General features: G+C 44.8%; 1 protein-coding gene across 5 annotated transcripts in view; it reads right to left on the bottom strand.

Annotated features, from left to right (window-relative positions):
• GHR (growth hormone receptor) overlaps nucleotides 1–21,718 on the bottom strand; it is a 253,214-nt gene that overhangs the window by 188,721 nt on the left and 42,775 nt on the right. The window contains exon 1 of one of the 5 annotated variants that reach the window (XM_060190999.1): nucleotides 19,359–19,420. The exons of the other annotated variants lie outside the window; for them this stretch is intronic. The gene's annotated coding sequence lies outside the window, so the exon portion shown is untranslated. Of the gene's footprint in view, nucleotides 1–19,358; nucleotides 19,421–21,718 lie in introns of those variants that run through there. 5 annotated transcript variants of the gene reach the window in all.

The raw sequence follows: 21,718 nt of genomic DNA, 5'->3' as shown, positions 1-21,718 counted from the left end.
GCTTTAGTGCAATACACCACACCCATTTCTAACTAGGGCATGTGATTCTCTGTTAGGCACTCAAAAAAGTTGGAGCAGTTCCTAGTTGCAAAAGGAAGAACATCATTACTCTGACACCAAGTTCCAGATGCTACCATGATGCCAACTTGACTTCCCTGGGCAGACAACCTCACCAATGTGTCCTGGAGCCCCACCTCTCCAGAGCCCTGCCCCAGTAGGGAAAGAGAGAAACAGGCAAGGGGTATGGATCCACCTGTCAACGCCCATGTTCAGCGGGCAAGCAATTACAGAAGCCAGACCTTCCACCTTCTGCATCCCACAATGACCCTGGGTCCATGCTCCCAGAGGGATAAAGAATAGGAAAGCTCCCAATGGAGAGGATAGGATATGGAACTCTGGTGGTGGGAACTGTGTGAAATTGTACCCCTCTTATCCCATGGTCTTATCAATGTTTCCATTTTATAAATAAATTAAAAAAAAAACTAATTTAAAAAGGATGAAGCCCTTGCTGAGAAAATGAAGAGACTCAGAAAAGAAGTAAGAAGATCTGTATCTTCAGACTTAAAACATACACTTTGCGATTCACTGCAGCTCTAAAGAGAAATATGCTACACTAGAATGAGTGCACTCACACAAACCTTCCTTTAGAAAAGGCGCACATGACAGCAACTGGTGGACGTGGGGAAAGAGAGAGTGAAGAGACTGAGTTGGATTTGATTTAAGAACGAATAAATTTTAAAACACGATTACTTTCATGTTCCGAATAATGTCTTCAATGGTATGACTTACAAGTACATTAAGACGCATTCCTGAGTACCTATCATGTGTTAGAACCAGCAAAGAAACACAAGCTTCTGGATCTCAAAAGCAAAAAAGACAGCGATGGTATCTTTAATTGCTTTTGCTTAGTCTTCAATTTGAAAAGATAAAAAAACATAATGAGTTTTGTCTCGTTTTTCTTCATATTTAAAGCCTTGAAAATTCCCCCTAAGTGTGGACTTTTATCATTTTGCACAATAAGCATCTGCTCACTTTTTTTGTGCTTAACTACAGTGTTGAGGATTTCAGTCTAGTGTCTGAACCACCGAAACTTAAAAAAACCGTGCTGGTAACTCTACAGATCACAGTGTCTTATGAAACAGGAAAAGTTCACTTGTGGCTCTCAGAGTTTCCTCTCCTATGGGGTCGCTCACCCTCTTATAGTTTTTATATGCAAATGAACACAAGGCTCATTAAATTGGCAAGAAGTCTGTACAAAATTTTAAAGGAAATATAAACTGATCTGAATGGACACCCAACTTCTTTTTTAAAAAATTTTTTTATATTATCTTTATTTATTTATTGGATAGAGACAGCCAGAAATTGAGAGGGTGGGGGAAGTTAGAGAGGGAGAGAGACAGAGAGACACCTGCAGCCCTGCTTCACCACTCATGAAGCTTTCCCCCTGCAGGTAGGGATCAGGGGCTCGAACCTGGGTCCTTTCACACTGTAACATGTGCGCTCAACCAGGTGTGCCACCAACCGGCCCCTGAACACCCAACTTCTAACTGGCTAGTTTTACCAGCATTAACTGAACACATGGAAACAATCCCGCATTTAACCAACAGGGTAATTGCATGCTCTTTCTCTAAGCACTCTTCTCTCTCCTATTTCAGAAACAAGGTGCCCAAATTTCCCATGACCACTTTGTAAGCACGACGAAGAGGACAGCATGCAGGAAGCTAGAAGAAGCTCACACATTTGCTGACAGAGACTGTAACACTGATAGCACGAGACTTTTGTGACTTGTTTTATCTGAGTCTCAGTTTCCTGAAATGTGATATCACTTTCCTTGCAAGGCTTTTTTAAAAATATTTTTATTCATTTATTATTGGATGGAGACAGAAATAGAGAGGGGAGCAGGAGATAGGGAGAGAGACAGAGAGATACCTGCAACACTGCTTCACCACTCATAAAGCTTTCTCTCTGGGGGCCGGCCAGTAGCGCAGCGGGTTAAGTGCACATGGCGCATAGTGCAAGGTCCGGCTCAAGGATCCCAGTTTGAAACCCCGGCTCCCCACCTGCAGAGGGGTGGCTTCACAAGTGGTGAAGCAGGTCTGCAGGTGTCTGTCTTTCTCTCTCCCCTCCTCTCTCGATTTCTCTCTGAAATCCACAACAACCAACAGCAATAACAACAATAACAATAAACAACAAAAGCAACAAAAAGGAAAAAAAAAATAGCCCAAGCCTCAGCGATAAAATTGGAAGCAAAAAAAAAAAAAGCTTTCCTCTGTAGGTGGGAACTAGGGGCTTGAACCTGGGTCCTTGCGCATTGTAATACGTGAACTTAATCAGATGTGCCAACTGGTCCCCCTCCTTGCAAGGTTTTTAAAGGGGGATTTAAATGAGATGATATGTGTGAAACTGTCAAACAATAACAGAACAGAATCAGTCAATTCAATCCACATTCCATCTTTTTTTTTTCCTTCCAATACATCTCCAGATTCATTGATGAAGTAAGCAGAATACACTTGCTAGTGTTTTCAAAACAGGCTTTCCGTCTAGAGTGTTTTCTGCCCTGGAGTCAGTGGGTTCAGATTCTCCTAAGTAAACGCGCAATGAGATAGATGATCCCTTCATGGTGAGTAGCAGAAATGCAAGGAAAGTCACAGATGGGGTTTTGGTTGCTTGAAACAGACAAGGTGTGGACGTGTATCCTCGAGAATATCTAAAACCAAAGCAGCCGCCAGGAAGCACCTCCAGTTCCCGGCAGCTCACGGCGTTCTCCCAGAAAAATCATAACAGCATGGACAGGCGATATATCCCGTGATTCCAAGACACAGGAAGCCTGGCATAAAGGGAGGCCTGCCACCACCTCCGCCAGCCTGCAGGTCTGTGCGCTGCTCACGTGCCAATGCGGCCTCAAGTCAGAGAACCACGAAATGCCACGCTTGGTCTTTCTACTCAGGCGCTGTCTGGCACCACACCATCTGGCATCTTCCTTCTCTTCAAAGCTGTTACCAGCCAACTCTGACTACAAACGGTCTGAGAAAAAACAGCTTAGGCTTTGTTGCCCGCAGGTTTCTGTTCTGACTACCTTACTGCTGCACTGAGAAGGCAGCAACTGATAACACAGACAGGAATGGGTATGGTTACACGAAATGGCGTTTCCAAAAACAGTTGGGGTGTAGTTTGGCAGTCTCTACTGTCAAAGACATTGGAGCCATGCAAAATCAAATAAGAACATTCCACAATGGATAATACACTCTCACTAAGAACCACAGCCATGAAACAAGCCAGAGGACCTGAAGGAAAAAAAATAACAAAGGCACAGAAACAGCATGGGGGGGGGGTGGGAGGGAGAGAGAGAAAGAGAGAGAGATGCGCAGAGACAGAGAGAGACAGAGAAAGAGATAGAGAGAGGCATTCCTACACCGTTTAGAACAGCATCACAGCCCAGAAGGTGGAGAGAGAGAGAGACAGACAGACAGACAGAGGCATTCCTACACCATTTAGAACAGCATCACAGCCCAGAAGGTAGAGAGAGAAAGAGAGAGAGAGAGAGAGAGAGAGAGAAAGAGAGAGAGACAGAGAGAGGAATTCCTACACCATTTAGAATAACAGCACAGCCCAGAAGGTGGTGCAGAGGCCGAAAACTAGACTTCGGTGTCTGAGATCCCAAGTCTCATCCCTGGCATCACATATGCCAGAGCAATGCTCTGGTTCCATCTCCCTCTCTCTCTCTCTCTCTCTCTCTCTCTCTCTCTCTCCCTCCCTCCATCCCTCCAGGGTTACTGCTGGGGTCCGAGTGTTGGCACTACAAACCCACAGTTCCTAGAGGCTATTTTTTTCCCATTTTTTCTTGGATAGGACAGACAGAAATTGAGAGGGGAAAGGGAGATAGAGAGGGAGAGAGGAAGACAGACACCTGCAGACCTACTTTACTGCTTGTGAAACACCCCCCCCCTTGCAGGTGGGGAACTGGGGGCTCGAACCTGGACCCTTGCGCAGGTCCTTTTGTCTACTACTATGTGTGCTTAAGCAGGTGTGCTACAGCCAGCCCACCCTTTGCTATTTCTATGATAAATAAGTCCTTAAAAAAGTAAAAAATTTAGAAAGAAAAAAAAAACAGAGCCTATAAGGTCAAGTCAAAGACTCCAGTGTTTCTAGGTGAATGCGAATTGTGGTGATCATGGGAAGGAAGGGAGTATGACCAGAATGCATACAAGGGTTAAACTAATGAATTCAAGTGAAGGGGAAAAAAAGGTGGACTACAGAATAAAACTTCTTTTTGTGTGTCTTTCTATGTTTATTTGATAGAGACACAGAGAGACACCTGCAGCCCTGCTTCACCACTTGTGACGCTTTCCCCTGCAGGTGGGGACCTTGCAGGGGCTTGAACCTGGGTCCTTGCGCACTGTACCATGTGCGCTCAACCAAGTGTGCCACCACCCGGCCCCAGAATAAAACTTCCGTGTCAATGTCAAGGTAATTGTTAGGAATGAACGGGAAACACCGATGACAATTTCAATTAGTGACTCATAAAACGCAAAAGTGACTCGGGGGAGTAAGAAGCAGATCTGAGGGAAATGCTTGGGGAAGTCAGAAAACAAGCCCAAACTGATATCCTTAGAATTCCCAAGGCCTCTAACTCCTGACCCCAGCACCCTTAGCACTCGGAGCTACAATGTTGTCATTCTTACTTAAAGGCAAAGTGTTCATTCCCCGCCCCCCCCCCCCAAAAAAAATGATGCAAATGGTTTACACTGGACAGGGCAAGAAGAGAGATGAGAAAAATAGGGACTGGGGGTTGGATGGCAGCACCCTCTATTAAACGCACATAGTACTAAGTGCAAGGACCCAGGCTCCCCACCTGCAGGGGGGACACTTCACAAGTGGCAAAGTAGATCTGTGGGAGTCTCTCCTTCTCCCCCTCCTCTCTCGTATTCTCTCTGTTTGAGCCAATAAAATGAAGGAGGAGGAGGAGGAGGAGGAGGAGGAGGAGGAGGAGGAGGAGAAAAAGGCCACCAGGAGTGGTGTTTGTTGTGCCAGCACTGAGCCTCAGCAATAACCCTGCAGGCACAAACGAAAACCAGGGAGTGTAGTGAAGAAAACTAGAACGAGGTGGCTCAGGAAGCCCCTGAAACTTGCTTGCTTGTTTGATTTTTTGAGCTGTTCTGTGGCCAGGCTGTTGTCTTCCACAAAGGGACATTTCTTTTTATTTTTATCTCTGCTCTGAACTCCCCTTCAACCTTTCTCTCATAAATAACAGCCAATAGGTGGAAAGTACTCATGTCAATCTGCTGAGCCCATCGTGCACGTAGACACCGACTTTTCTGAGCACCACTACCGTGTGCGGAAGGTCCTAGTGTTGGTCTCACTGAAGCAATGAGACTACTACGGAAGCACAGAGCGGAGTGGTTTTTGCTGGTGCTACACAGCTAAAATCTGGAACTGGAACCCAGGAAGGATCAAGGCTTCACATTCTTGGTCACCCCCTTCCCCTGAGTTCAGTCTTCCTCATCTGCATCCACGTACCCAAACGTGACAGAGCACCACCATCAGCCCCCTGGACCCGCCAGTCAGGGTGCACTTTGTAATCTCCTCACAAAGATTGTTCCTCGACTTCAGTCAGAATCCCAAGTCTATAAGACAGGGAAGAAAGAAGGCAGAAGAACATGCCCCCTGCTATCCACACAGCCTCTGCCAAAGGCGTATTTTGGGATAAGGGTGGAGTATTTTTGCTCACAGAAGGGCAATGTAGAAGATTTTTTAAATTCTTTTTAAAAATATTTATTTATTTCCTTTTTGTTGCCCTTGCTTTTATTGTTGTTGTAGTTATTATTGCTATTGATGTCGTCGTTGTTGGATAGGACAGAGAGAAATGGAGAGAGGAGGGGAAGACAGAGAGGGGGGAGAGAAAGACAGAAACCTACAGACCAGCTTCACCACCTGTGAAGCGACCCCCTGCAGGTGGGGGAGCCGGGGGCTCGAACCAGGATCCTCACGCCGGTCCCTGCGCTTTGTGCCACGTGTGCTTGACCCGCTGTGCTACCACCCGACTCCCAATGTAAAAGATTTATACATGCCACAGAGTGAAAGGCCACATGCTGTCACGTTGAAAGTACTGACCAAGGATGTTAGGAGGCCATCTGGCTGTGACAGCCATCACCCATGATCACCACGGCTGATTCAGCTGATTTGGCTGGCTAAGAGGTGTCCCTTTCCTCCCTCCCTGACCCCTGATCCATGTACATTCCTACGTGGGTCCAATCCAGGCAGAGATGGACTGGTTCTGCTGAGAGTATAAAATATCTGTGCTCCCCGCTAGAATATCCAAAAGGCTTTCAAGTACTGACCCGAAAGGCCCACGCTTTGATTAGCTTTGATTAGCTGAGCCACCTCAAGTGGCTACCTGCTCACTGTGGGCTGCAATGGTGTTACTTGTAAATTAAGGGGCCTGAACTAAAATTTCTCAGAAGACTCTAAGTTAAGAAATAAAATGAAATAGCTATGCTCTTTCAAGCCACCCTGAGAATATTAGATCCAACAGATAGCCCAGTCCCAGATGAGTGTGAGATTTGAAATACTATTGCTAAATCACGGAGGAATGTGTTTTTGGAAAAAGAAGCCAAGTGAAATTAGTGAAATTAGCAAGAGACCATATTAAATAAAATGGGATATGAAAAGGAATGCACCCTCGATTTTGGGTCCATGTTTCAACTAAGGGGCTGACTTAAGAATGAGAATGATGGGGCCGGGCGGTGAAGCGCGTACAGCGTGAAGCACACAGACCAGCACAGGGCCCTGTTTGAGCCCCCGGCTCCCCCCCTGCAGGGGGGTCACTTCACAGGCGCTAAAGCAGGTCTGCAGGTGTCTGTCTTTTTCTCGCCCTCTCTACCTTCCCCTCCTCTCTTCTCTCGGTCCTGCCCAGCAACAACAACAATAACAATAATAACAACAACAATGGCAACAAAAGCAGCAAAACTGGCAGAAAACTGTCCTCTGAGCAGACTCAGAGTCCAAGCACTGAGCCCCAGCGATAACTCTGGAGGCAAAAAAAAAAAAAAAAAATGAAAATGATGATTAAGGACAAATGAGTTTTCTGTCAGGATGCTGATCACTGGATAATCAGCCACTCATGGATACCACCTGCCTCACACCACTGTCCAACAGCTGTAGTAAGCCTTCTAGTGGTCTAGACAAAGCTGGTAGAAACATCCGAGATCGGATAATACTGTCTCAACTCCCAGAAACCAGACTCCCCATAACAAGACCCGCAAGAATTTCTATCTGACCTGCCATCGCAGGCACCGCTCCTGACCTGGGCCTTGCAGAGATGCCGTGATGGAGTGAGCCTTCACGTGTGCTGTGTGCAATTAGATCTGAGGCGAGGTCGTGAGATAACCACCGGTCCAGCTTGCTAAACGACTTTCAAAGTGAGAACAGTCACTGGACATGAAGAGGAGGCCTAATAGGCTGAGTTAGTTGACAAAACTCGACCTGGTGTTGCAAGAATTCTTCACTAATCAAGAAGAACTAACCCCCAGGGGCTAGGTGCTTAGCGCAGAGGGTTAAGCGCACATGGCACAAAGCGCAAAGACGGTATAAGGATCCCGGTTTGAACCCCCGGCTCCCCACCTGCGGGGGGGGGGGGGGGGGCGCTTCACAGGTGGTGAAGCAGGTCTGCAGGTGTCTGTCTTTCTCCCTCCCTGTCTTCCCCTCCTCTCTCCATTTCCCTCTGTCCTATCCAACAACATCTATGACAACAATAACAATAACAACTACAACAAGTACAACAACAAGGGCAACAAAAGGGAAAAAATAGCCTCCAGGAGCAGTGAATTCGATAGTGCAGGCACTGAGACCCAGAGATAACCCTAGAGGCAAAATAAAATAAAAATTTTTTTTTTTTAAAAAAAAGGTTAACTCCATAGGGCACACACCTGGTTCGGAAGGAAACAGAATTTCAGTGTTAACTCATTGCAGCTGTGATAATTGGAGTGTTTCTTCCACTGTCAATCAGGAAGCTCAGGGTAGTTTAAAAATAAAAAAAGAAAAAGAAAAAGAACTCACTCCTCTGCTTATAAAGCCTAGTTACTATTGTGCTTACCCTTCCTCTCCTGACACGAAGTGCCTCTTCACAACACGGAGGATTCGGACTGTGTTGTCTCAACTGTTCTTCACCAGAGGACAGATGACTCCTAGGAGCAGATGGTACCATCTCGGCCCACAGTAAGCTTTTTAAAAAATTTTTTATTTATAAAAAGGAAACACTGACAAAACCATAGGATAAGAGGGGTGCAGCTTCGCACAATTCCCACCACCAGAACTCCGTATACCAACCCCTCCCCTGACAGCTTTCCCATTCTCTATCCCTCTGGGAGTATGGACCCAGGGTCATTGTGGGATGCAGAAGGTGGAAGGTCTGGCTTCTGTCATTGCTTCCCCGCTGAACGTGGGTGCTGACAGGTGGATCCATACTCCCAACCCCACAGTAAACTTTACGAAGAGTGAAACCACAGCTGGCTAGATACAGGTTGCTTGTACTTTACTTAAAAAAAAAAAAAAAAAAAACGTAAGAAGGGATCTCTCAAGGGATCAGTTCTTTTTGGTATAAGAGTAGACCTACTAATGACTTAGCAGAGAGTTGCTGTCAAGAGCTGATCTTAAACCATCAAGGTGAATACAGACAGACTTGGTCTTTGGAAAGCTTGAGATGATGGTCCAAAGTCTGTAGGGAGGGAGAAGGTATTCAGCAGAATCTCCTGTATAACGAAGACACGCAGAACTCAATGCCTCTGTGAGGCAAAGCACTCACACTACTTCTGCTGCAAGTGCTTCTTCATGAAATCGAAAATGAGTCTACACAGTCTTCAATTTATCTGCACAGACAGTTCCTTACCCTGTCCCAGGTGAACCTATCATTGTGCATATCTGGACTGGGATAATTTTGAGGCCAGTGCCCCTCCCTTCTCAATTTCTCTCTGTCTCTATCCAACAATAAGTAAATCAATAATTATTTAAAAAATAAACGTAAATAAATACTTTTAGCCCATCCTTCAACCATCTCATATTAAGGTGTAAAATTACATGCACGGCCTCCCTGAACTAAATAGCTACTATTCCCAAGTAGCTTGAAGGTTCATTTTCTGTCATTCAAGAGCTCAGGCTCTTCTCTTAAATGGCTTCTCTACATGCACCATGAAAAGCCATGTGAGTGGACTTCTAGACGGTGAGGCACTGACTAGGCGGGAGCAATAGCATAACTCCAGTATAGATAAGATGAAGAAGTTGTAACCACCCCAGCTGGAACTTACAAATGCCACCACAGTCTGTTTTGGTAAATAAAAGCTGAAAGGAATAGTTTAAGTCTCTTACATGTATAGACTTGGTGTCAAACAGACCATTGGGGACATGCAGGGCTTTTAGATAGTTTTCTTTTTTTAAAATTCATTGTATTTATTTGAGATACAGACAGAGAGAAATAGAGAAAGGAGGATGAAGTCAAGAGAGAAAGAGAGACCCACAGCATTTACTGACGCTTTACGGATCAGGAAGCTTGCCCCTGCAGGCGAGAACCAAGGGCTTGAACCTGGTCTTTGTGTACTTAACTATTTACAACACAATTCGACCCTGATATTTTTCTTTTGTTCTGAGTTACTATGTAGTAACATACTCTCTAATATTCACTTTATTGTCTGCTATCACTAGATGTGCATCCCACTAATAAGAAACAATACAGGTTAGTTACTGGGCTAAGGCAAAGTTACTCAAGTCATGGGCCCCTTGCAACACACTTAAAATAGACTTCCTACCTTCTTCCCACACGAAGACCGCTACTTTCAGCTGCTCTATTCTTACCTTTGGGTTCCTGTTTATTAAACAATTTGTTCTGCTTTATATCTTAATGCCTTTCAGCCACCAAGTTGAAGACATTACCATGATGCCATCCTGACTTCCCTGGGCAGACGCCCTCGCAAATGTGTCCTGGAACCTCCCCTCCCCAGAGCCCTGCCCCACGAGGGAAAGACAGAGACAGGCTGGGGGTGTGGATCCACCTGCCAACGCCCATACTCAATGGAGATGCAATTACAGAAGCCATACTTTCCACCTTCGGCACCCCATAAAGAATTTCGGTCCATACTTCCAGAGGGGTAACAAATAGGGAAGCTTCCAATGGAGGGGATGGGATGAGGAATTCAGGAGGTGGGAATTGTATGGAATTGTACCCCTGTTATCTTACAATCTTGCAAATCATTATTCAATCACTAATAACATTAAAAAGAGAGAAGCAATGCATGACCCTCCTATGTGTGCTAGAGGCTTTGACAGGATAGTTACACTCACTGGACACTGCCGTCTTGCTAGAAAGTTAGGCACATTCCATGTTTTTTGTTGTGGTTTTTTTTTTTTTTTTGGTTTATTTTTTCTTCTTTTTTGTCAGCACAGGGCTTCACAACTTTGGGCCACCCTTTTTCCGACAGAAAGAAAGGGAGAAAGATAGCACAGCACCACAACCCCGCCAGTGCAGTGGAGGCCAGGCTCGAACCCGGGGTCATAAGCATGGCAAAGCAAGTACTTTCTCAGGTGAGTTACCTCACAGGCCCAGATACACAAGTTTTAAACAGTACATCTTATCTAGCCTTGTAACTATGAAAAACATATTTTAGGCATACAGCCCTCTATAAAAACAGGCCTCCAGACGCCCCCCCCCCCCTTTTTTTTTTCCCGTTTCCTAACCAGAGCCTGGGAATGTTTAAATATTTACATAGTCATTTGTAAAAAAAAAAAAAAAAATCCTTGCTAGCCGAAAATGTGAAGATCTACCTTTAAAAGAGCCCTTTCCCTGATGGCATGCTATAGAAAATTCCTTCTCAGTTGCAAAGAGAGCCGGCTTGATTCTAAGCTGCAGCATTCCGGAAACACAGCGAGTCTCCTATCTCCCCACCTCCACTGACACACTTGGCAGCGAGCCTGCCCTCTGCCCACAGAGTCTCTGCAAGTAGAAAACGCCCTACTCACACGAGGGCTGGCGAAAGGCCCTGGCTCTCTGCAGAGACCATTTTCTTTTACTCTTCAGTGTCAACAATAACGTTTCTATATCACGATAAGACTCCTTCCTGCCAGCATGAATTCTGACTTCCCTTGACAAGCTGCAGGACTTGATGGTTGCTGACTTCTTTTGCACATTCTTTTCATGCTTTGCTTCCTGAAACACTCCTGCCTTTATCTGCTTTTTTCAGTCAACTCAGGCTCACTGTTTGTTCAACAACTGAAGGAACATAAAACATGTCTTTTTTTAAATTGCCTCATTTCTTTTTTTTAAATACTTGATTACTTTTTAAAAAAAATTTTATTTATAAAATGGAAATAGTGACAAGACCACAGGATAAGAGGGGTACAATTCCACACAGTTCCCACCACCAGAACTCCGTATCCCATCCCCTCCCCTGATAGTTTTCCTATTCATCCCTCTGGGAGTATGGACCCAGGGTCATTGTGGGATGCAGAAGGTGGAAGGTCTGGCTTCTGTAATTGCTTCCCCGCTGAACATGGGTGTTGACAGGTGGATCCATACTCCTAGCCTGTCTCTGTCTTTCCCTAGTGGGGCAGGGCTCTGGGGAAGTCAGGCTCCAGGACACATTGGTGGGGTTGTCTGCCCTGGGAAGTTAGGTTAAGTTGACCCATTTCTAAAGCTTTCTTTTCAGATTAACTTAAAGCTTTAGTCTCAGAATATGCAATATTCTCATGATCTCAAATATGTTTATCCCAAGATTTTTTTTCATTATCCAAATCAGTAGGGAAAAAAAAAAAAAAAGAAAATCACAGACTGTAAGCAACGTCTGCAAAGGTTAACTCAAAATTGACTGTTATAACTATGTAATTACGTTTAAAATCACTCCTTCCTCTGCACACAGACTTCTCTACCTTCTGCCATGTAGAACCAACAACATTTCTGCTGATATTTATCTATTTTAAACACAGAGAGGAACTGTGAGGGGAAAAGACACCTGTGGCACTCTTTCACCATTTACCTATTTACCTGGCAGTGGGGACTGAGGATTTGAACCCAGTCCTTGAGCACATAACATATGCACTCTACTGGGTGTGCCCCCACCTGGCCCCACCAAAAGCTTCTTTATCTATAGTGCCTCCTTGCTGGCAAGCGTCTGTCTTTCTGAACATAAATTCCAATTCTCTCAAACAGTCAATGGAAACAGACCCCAAACAGTTCTTAGTTACGTCCAGTAGAAACACGGCCCCATTCGACTTAATTTTAGTATGGCCTTCCCCAGAACCATACACAGTCCCTGTCCCTCTCAATTTCTCTGTCTCTATCCAATAACAAACAGATAAAAATTTGAAAAAAATTTTCAAAGATGAGTTACTATGAACCTAGTCCCTCCTATCTCTGAAACCCATGTCTGTTCCATTTTGCTAATTACCTCAATTTCTGTGGTGAAAGTAGGTGCTTCAGCCTGTTCCGTCTTAGTTCTCTGGGCATCTCCTTTACGCTTGTAATCTGCAGGTGTACTGGAGCTTACATTCAAATGACACTGTATTTCCTAAAAGTGTCGTCGCTACAGAGGAAAAGGGCCGCAAATCAGAGAAAAAGCAGGTTGGAGTGACAGCTTCTGCAAATTATCCACAAAAGGCGTGATTCACAGGCGTGAGATTCCAGGATTTGCTAAATGTTCGATTCCTAAAGCTCATCTATGTGCCTGATTGCCTGATGTCAGAGGAAAAACATAAACATTTATGCCCATGTCTGTTTCAGCTCACAGAGCAAACTTGCTGGGCTTAGACTTAATCCTCCATGGGTGTCTGACTATCATGACAACATCTGACATGGTTATTTCCAGTCTCCGACGGGAACTTCTATTTATTTCCAAATAAGATATGTATGTTTCTAGGCCAAACCTGCTTCAAGATGAAAACTTTTACTGTCTCTTCAATAGTTGCATTTTTCTGATAATTTTAATCAGAAAGAGGAATGTTGTTTTAATTTTTTCAATCTTTTATTTATTTAATGAGATACGGGGGGGAGGGTGGAAGAGGGAGGGAGGGGGAGAGAAAGGGAGAGGGGGAGGGGAGGGGGAGGGGAGAGGAAGAGGGAGAGGGAGATGGAGAGGGAGAGGGAGAGGGAGAGGGAGAGGGAGGGAGGGACCAGAGCACTGCTTAGCTCTTATGCTGATGCTAGGGATTGAACCTGGGACCACAGAGTCTCAGAAGTGCAAGTTAACAACAATAATAAAATGTTGCTGTGCAGTGGATATTTTTTTATACTTATTTTATTTATTTACTCCCTTTTGTTGCCCTTGTTGTTTTATTGTTGTAGTTATTATTGTTGTTGTCATTGTTGGATAGGACAGAGAGAAATGGAGAGAGGAGGGGAAGACAGAGAGGAGGAGAGAAAGACAGACACCTGTAGACCTGCTTCACCGCCTGTGAAGTGAATCCCCTGCAGGTGGGGAGCCGGGGTTCGAACCGGGATCCTTATGCCGGTCCTTGTGCTTTGCGCCACCTGCGCTTAACCTGCTGCGCTACAGCCCGACTCCCAGTGGATATTATTATATTGCTTTTGATAGCAAATGGAGGGATTTTTTTCCAATTTAAAAAATATTTATTTATTGGATAGAGACAGAAATCAAGGAGGGGGTGGATAGAGAGGGGGAGAGAGACAGAGAGACACCTGCAGCTCTACTTCACCACCCCCGAAGCTTTCCCCCTGCAGATGGGGACCAGGGGCTTGAACCCAGGTCCTTGGCCACTGTAATGTGTGTGCTTAACCAGGTGTGCCACTGCTTGATGTCTATTTCCCTCAGTTTTTAAGGGAAACTTAGTAAAGTTGTTTTTTATGGAAATGAATCAGTCATGGTGCCTTTCATTCAGAAAGATCAGGCAGAAAACTAAGGAGCAAGTTAAGGCTGTGAAAGTACTTATTGGGAGCCGGATGGTACTGCAGCGGGTTAAATGCAGGTGGCACAAAGCGCCAAGGACCGGCGTGAGGATCCCTGTTCAAGCCCCCAGCTCGCCACCTGCAGGGAAGTCACTTCACAGGCGGTGAAGCAGGTCTGCAGGTGTCTGTCTTTCTCTCCCCCTCTCTGTCTTCCCCTCCTCTCTCCATTTCTCTCTGTCCTATCCAACAACAACGACATCAATAACAACAATAATAATAACTACAACAACAATAAAAACAAGGGCAACAAAAAGACAATAAATAAATATTTTAAAAAGGGGGGGGGAAAGAAAGAAAGTACTTACTAGGACAGTTAAGGATGTGGAGGAAGGATCTGTCTGTCCACTGACTCTGACTCATCTTTTATTTTGCATTCATTGCCCTGGGCACAGCAAAGTGACCAATGAAGGCCCTACCAGCTGACACAAACACAAATGTAAATCAGGGGACCTGACACACACCTTGGTTCTGAAATGGCTGGTTTCTAGGCCAGGGCTATAACTACTGTGTGTGATCTGGAGATGTCAGTCAGACACCCCCCCCCCCCCCCCATGCACCAGGGCACAGTATTTGTGATGTAACTTACGTGGTGATCCTGTTTCTGAAAGTGAATGCCATGTAGGTAGTACACAGCCAAATCCCTTTGGAATAAAGTACAAACCACAGGGGACCTTAAGAGACATTTCGGTTTTTCAGTAAGTGCTGGATTGTAGCGACCATCTCAGCAATCAAGACTTAGGCGCCCTATCCTGTAAGCTAAGAAGGTCCCTTTATGTTTCCTTTTTCAAGTTCTACCAGTCAGCTGCAAATCCCTGTCTAATGCTCTGAATTTTCCCACTTGGAGATATCATTTGCCAAGGTGTTTTTGCTGGTACCTATTTCAAAACTTACTGGAATAGCTATTTTTTTCTTATATTCAATATTAGGGTAAAAAGAGAGACGGTATTAAAACAAAATTTGCAGTTCAAAACTAAGTAGAAGGACAGTTTATTCAGCTGGGACATAGATAACACTGAGCTATCAAATGTTGATTTTATGGCCATGTCCTATTTTAAGACTCATTTATGAAGATAAATGACCACAACTTCTGAACATGGAAAGAGAAACAAAAGGTCTAAGCCCAGACATTCAAATGGAACTCAAGATGGTAAGAATTATCAATGTAGACTGATTTCTCCCTCTTTCTCTCTCTTTTTTTTAAAATTTTTTAAAATATTTATTTTATTTATTTATTCCCTTTTGTTGCCCTTGTTGTTTTATTGTTGTAGTTATTATTGTTGCTGTCGTTGTTGGATAGGACAGAGAGAAATGGAGAGAGGAGGGGAAGACAGAGAGGAGGAGAGAAAGACAGACACCTGCAGACCTGCATCACCGCCTGTGAAGCAACTCCCCTGCAGGTGGGGAGCCGGGGGCTCGAACCGGGATCCTTATGCCGGTCCTTGTGCTTTGTGCCACCTGCGCTTAACCCGCTGCACTACAGCCCGACTCCCTTCTCTCTCTCTTTTAAACACTTTATTTATTAATAAGACAGGGGGGAGGGAGAAAGAACTAGACATCACTCTAGTCCTTGTGCTGCCAGGGATCAAACTCAGGACCTCATGTCTGAGACCTCTGTGCTTGATCCACTGCGCCATTTCCCAGACCACTGTAGACTGATTCCCAAGGCATCTCTGCACAAATGAAGAAGTACAGACAGTGATGAGTCCATCTGGCTTCTGCATGATGATACCTCAAACATTACTTTGCCCAATAAAACGACAGCCAATGCAAGAGTGAGTGAGTACATGTATGTATGAGTCTGTATGTGTGTTCCAGAAAATCAAAAAGCTGACGGACTCAGCAGTTACACAGGTGCCTGTACTAAATATGAATTTATACGGGCCCTGGGTCAGAATGATGGGGTTAACAGTCAATGGTATTTATATACTTTCTGCATATTTGAGAGCTACTCTCTGTCCTAATCCAGCTTTCTAGTTCTATTCTCAACTTTGACACCATCTTCTCAGACAATACTTTCAGCCCACCTGCATGCATGTTAGCTGTCAGGCTCAGGCAAAAATTACTAAAGTTACGGGCGTCTAGGAACACACCTAAAAATAGACTTCCTGACTTCTTCCCACACAAAGACCGCTACTTCCATCTGCTCTATTCCTACCTTTGGGTTCCTGTTTATTAAACAATTTGTCCTGCTTTCTATCTTAATACCTTTCAGCCACCAAGCAGACATTTACTAGGATTCCATCCTGACTCCCTGGGCAGACAATCTCACCAATGTGTCCTGAAACCCCACCTCCCCAGATCCCTGCCCCACTTAGGGAAAGACAGAAACAGGCTGGGGGGATGGACCCACATAACAATGCCCATGTCCAGCAGAGAAGCAACTACAGAAGCCAGAACTCCCACCTTCTGTTCCCAATAAAGAATTTTGGTCCAGACTCCCAGAGGGATAAAGAACAGGGAAGCTTCCAATGGAGGGGAGGGGACATAGAACTCTGGTGGTGGGAACTGTATGGAATTGTACCCGTTATCTTATGATCTTGTTCGTCATTATTAAACCACTAATAAAAAATTAAAAACATAAGTTATAGAGCTCAAGGAATACCAGATCATTTATGTTTCTTACATCAAAAGTAAAGGAGGTCACTCATTTTTATCCCATCATCTTCTCCTGTTTTCACCTAATCATCATTTGGTACAAATATGTACATACATTTCCAGGAAAATTAAGAGTGAATTTTATTAAGCATGAAGCTGTGAAAAAAAAAAAACAGGTAAGAGGTTTCAAAATGGGAGTTGGACTGTAGTGCAGCGGGCTAAGCACAGGTGGCACAAAGCACAAGGATGGGCTTAAGGATTCTGGCTTGAGCCCCTGGCTCCCCACCTGCAGGGGGATCACTTCACAAGTGGTGAAGCAGGTCTGTAGGTGTCTTTCTCTTTCCCTCTCTGTCTTCCCCTCCTCTCTTGATTTCTCTCTGTCCTATCCAACAACGACAACAGCAATAACAACAATGATAAACAACAAGGGCAACAAAAGAGAAAAATAGCTTCCAGGAGCAGTGGATTTGTATGTAGTGCAGGCACAGACCCCCAGCAATAACCCTGGAGGCAAAAAAAAAAAAAAACAACTGAAAAGTTACACAGAGACAGGCTAAATAACTCTAAGGCAAGGTCCTAAACTGCAACCACACAGAACCAGCACCAGAAAAGCATGAAATGGAATCATAAATACATAAATAAACAAGCTGGTGGTGGGAAGCTTGGCTTAGTAGGCTTGAGCCCACCTCCTCTGACTTCTGATTCCTTGGAAAAGTCCAGAGATGTTTGGGATTGAAGATACCTTAACACACACAGTGGTCTAAAGGTGTGGGTCTCAAAGTGTTGTCCTTAGAGCAGCTGTGTGGCGTCACTTGTTAAATCCATAAGCCCCACCCCAACCTACTGAATCCAAACCCTGAGGATAAGACACAGTTCCATCATGTGATGTTTATATGTGTATATTTTAAAGTTTGGGACTCGGGGGCCCAAATCATCCCAGTCAAAGCAGTAAGGCAGGTCAGCTGCTAAAACAAGAAGATGAGGTAGTAATGGTGTCTGCCGGTCTGGCGCAGGGGTGCTTCTTCCCTGGGCGTGTGCTCTCTGGGTTGGACAGAACTCGACTGGACTCAGCCTGGGCTGCTACTCACTCAGCGACGCGGGAGACAGATGACTCAGGAACTCGTGGCCGTGTGGTAATGCAAAAGGATCCACTGATCAGAGAGACAGTGCTTTTATAGGATAGAACCAGAAGTGGCAAGTCAGAAACGGAAATGGCTCGGAAAGGGGGTGGAGAAAGGCAAAAGGCACATCGGGAAGGTGGAAGCTTCCTCAGCAACTGTTGCGAGGGTTTTAGCGGGTGGGATTAATGTGACCCTGCAGGTAGGGTGGGTCTTGAGGTAGAAAGAAGATACAGCAGAGGAATGGGATGGGTGGGGAATCTTTCAGTCAAAACAATGATGATGTAAATAGGCCACAGTGTCAGCAATGCAGGGGGGAGCAGGGGGAGCTGGCTTAATGCCCAACATCTCCCCCTTTCTTTTTATCTAATGGCCATAGTATCAGGAATGTGAGGTGCTCTGTGAGGCAGGGAGTCTGATAGGATGAGGCACAGCTTTGGGGCTACTCCTGTCCTTTCTTGCTCTACCTCTCGGTAGAGAGAGAGACTGACAGGATAGACGCACCCCTCAGGTTCAAGTCCTGCCAAGCTCAACCACATCCTCACAATTTCCTCACAGGTGTCATGAGTGACTTGGAGGCAAAGAAAGGATTGTATCAGGAACAAAAAGGGGGCAATTATGTATAAATGTGGGCGGATAGTTGTAGAGATGATGATTGGCCCATGTCTACAACCTTAGAGGAACTGTGGTGGATTGCAGTGAGGAGACTGAAGATTCAGAACACTTGTGGTGGGAATGGTGTGGAATTATACCCCTATTGACAACTAATTTTGTAAAAAAAAAAAATTAAATCACTAATAAAATTTTTAAAAAACTGGCGTAAAGATCCCAGTTCGAGCCCCCGGCTCCCCACCTGCAGGGGAATCACTTCACAGGCAGTGAAGCAGGTCTGCAGGTGTCTGTCTTTCTCTCCTTCTCTCTGTCTTCCCTTCCTCTCTCTCTTTCTGTCCTATGCAACAATGACATCAACAACAATAATAATAACTACAACAACAAAATAAGGGCAACAAAAGGAAATATCAAAAAAATTTTAATTTAAAAATAATATTAAATCACTGCTAAAATTGTTTTACAAAGCTTCTTCACAGCTTATGTTTTCATCTATAAAGTTGGACCTAGCCTTCATTTATTCAAAAACAAGGGAGGGGAGTATAGCTCCATATTCAAACAAACACAGCACAACAGGAATAACAGGGTTATCAATATGTATTGAATAGGGGACTGTGAAGAGATTCCAACCTAGGAAAACAAGGAAGCCTTCAGACCAAGGAAGCTAGTGAGCCAGATAACAAGGAAAGAACATTTAACAGATCATAAAGGAAGAGAGAAAGAAAATACAGATTGTAGGGAGCCACTTGCAGAAGGGGCACTAGGTGACAAAGGAACAGCCTGAAAACTGTAAGCAAATTCAATAGTGTGATTTTATCAATACCTATATCCTTTTTTTTTTTGCCTCGAGGGGGTTATCACTGGGCCTCAGTGCCAGCACTATGAATCCACTGCTCTTGGTGGCCATTTATTTCCATTTTATTGGATAGTACAGAGAGCAATTAAAAGAGGAGAGGAAGATAGGGAGAGAGAAAGAGAGACACCTGTAGACTCGCTTCACTGCTTGCAGGACCCTGCTCGGGTCCTTGAACTCAGTACCATGTGCACTTAACGGTGTGTACCACTGCCCGGCCCCTCAACATGTGTACACTCACAGGCTCTTGGGGCGGCATTTGGCAAAGGGTTGCTCTTCTTTTGCTGCTCAGAGGTTAGGATTCAAACAGATTCCCTGATAGGGAAGGAAGAAAGGATTATAATGAACTTTGATGAACTTTCCTGAAGTGGACCAACTTTTTAGTCTCATAGTAAAATTCCTATATGAGTCCCTGGCAAAGAGCCTTCTCCTCGCTTGGATTATGTCTCAGAGAGCCTGAGTGAGCAGAAAGCAGTTGCCTTTTGAACTTAAAAGCAGTGCTGAGCTCTCGTAAGGGCAGCGAGGTTACACTCAAGACAGAAGAGCTTGAAGCTCCGTGTCTGTGACAGAAACGGCAGAGAAAGCACCGTGTTCATTTTGATCCAATGGCATCATCCCAGGACTAAGCAGCAGACTGAGTCATACTCTCATCTTCTGGAAAGTGTTTCTATTTCTCATCAGTCACTTTGACAACTTCTGAAAGCCTTCTAAACTGCCAGACTCAAAGGACAGCTCAACAGGAGGCAGCCCCCTGTGGCCTGTTGCTGCTTTTTTTTTTTTTTTTTTTGCCTCCACAGTTATCGCTGGGACTGCACAACGAATCCACTGCTCCTGGTAGCCATTTTTTCCCCCATTTTATTGGGTAGGACAGAGAGAAATTGAGAGGGGAGAGGGAGATAGAAAAATAAACACGTGGCACAAAGCGCAAGGACCGGCATATGGATCCGGGTTCGAGCCCCCGGCTCCCCACCTGCAGGGGAGTCACTTCACAGGCAGTGAGGCAGGTCTGCAGGTGTCTGTCTTTCTCTCCCCCTCTGTCTTCCCCTCCTCTCTCCATTTCTCTCTGTCCTATCCAACAACGACGACATCAATAACAACAATAACTACGACAATAAAACAACAAGGGCAACAAAAGGGAAAATAAATATAAAAAAAGAAAGAAAAATAAACACCTGCAGACCTGCTTCACTACTTATGAAGTGTCCCCCCCAGGTGGGGAGCCAGAGGCTCATACCTGGATCTTTGCACAGGTGCTTGTGTTTAGTACTATGTGTCAGGTGTTCGTGTTTAGTACTATGTGCCAGGTGTTTGTGTTTAGTACTATGTGCCAGGTGTGTGCCCTTCCTTATCCATCATCATCATGCACCAGAATCCTAAGCCCCACTCCACCTCCTCCCTCCTCTTCCTTTGAAAACTCCAAGGAGAAGCAATCTCCCATGTGCAAAGCTAAGCATTTAGGACATGCACTAAGCACCACTACCAATCTACGTGCAGGGCTTAAGCCTTAGGAAGCACCTGCTCTGTGCTGAGTACACAGACAGCAGAGGCTAGCTGGGAACACAAGATACAGGTCTCCTTCCAATCCTACCCCAGAGTGCAGCCCAGAATGTTATACTGCCGGGATTTACTCCATTCTTGCACCTCTATTACAGAATGAGTGTTTGAGAGCTCAGATCTGAGGGAACTGATGTCACACGATTCTCTTTCCTCAGCAACTTGAGTGTATGCTCATGATAATGTGTGGGCGAGGGCAGGAACTTCCCTTGGTAAGATATTTTCCTAACTTGATAGATCACTTAGCCTCACTACAGGGTCACTTCTTTTATATTTGATCCCGTCCCTACACACTGGCAAGAGTCTGCATCATAGATAAGCATCCCCTTATGACTACTGATAGAAGATTTATTATTTTAAACGCTGAGAGAGACACTGCTTCCTACTGTGTCGTTGCTTTAACAAGTCCAATCAGAATCCATCTTCAAGATTTTTCAGAATCGTACACTCACAGATGTGATTGAAAGAAACCTTTATTCTACAAACTCAGGCTTCTAGGACAGACTTCTCACTTGCAAGCTATGCGCACTGATGATTCAGTGAGAGGAGCCGTGAACACTAACAAGGACCAGAAGTGTGCGGGCAAGATGGGTCGACACAGGAGAGAGACTGTCCCTTAGCAGGATTCCACAGGTAGGATTCCAGAGAGTACAACTACCTCAAATTACGTAAACTGCCTAGACCTCAGAGAGCTTCAATTTCTGTTGACTATTACTTGTGGAAAAAGGAATTTTGGAAAGTATTCCTATATGTGTTTGTATCTGTATGTATCATTTGTATATAAGTGCATGTCAGCAAAGAGCAGAGGAACAGGAGAATCCAGTTTCCAAGCATTTCATTCTCTTCAGTCAGCAGTTTCTCATCGTGAGTTGCAAAAGTCATTGTCATTTTGAATTTCTATAATAATAGGTGGTTTTTTTTTTGTTGTTATCTGAGGTTCAGTGCCTGCATGACTCCGCTGCTGCGAATTTTTATAGAGGGTGTGAGAGATACAGAGCAAGGGAGAGAGAGGGAGAAGAAAAGAGGGGGAGAGGAAGGGGGAAGAGA

Source organism: Erinaceus europaeus, chromosome 5, assembly GCF_950295315.1.
Source record: "Erinaceus europaeus chromosome 5, mEriEur2.1, whole genome shotgun sequence".
NCBI classification, from domain to species: Eukaryota; Metazoa; Chordata; class Mammalia; order Eulipotyphla; family Erinaceidae; genus Erinaceus; species Erinaceus europaeus.
The sequence above is the reverse complement of the archived record's forward strand: the minus strand, read 5'-3'. Positions and strand labels throughout refer to the sequence as shown.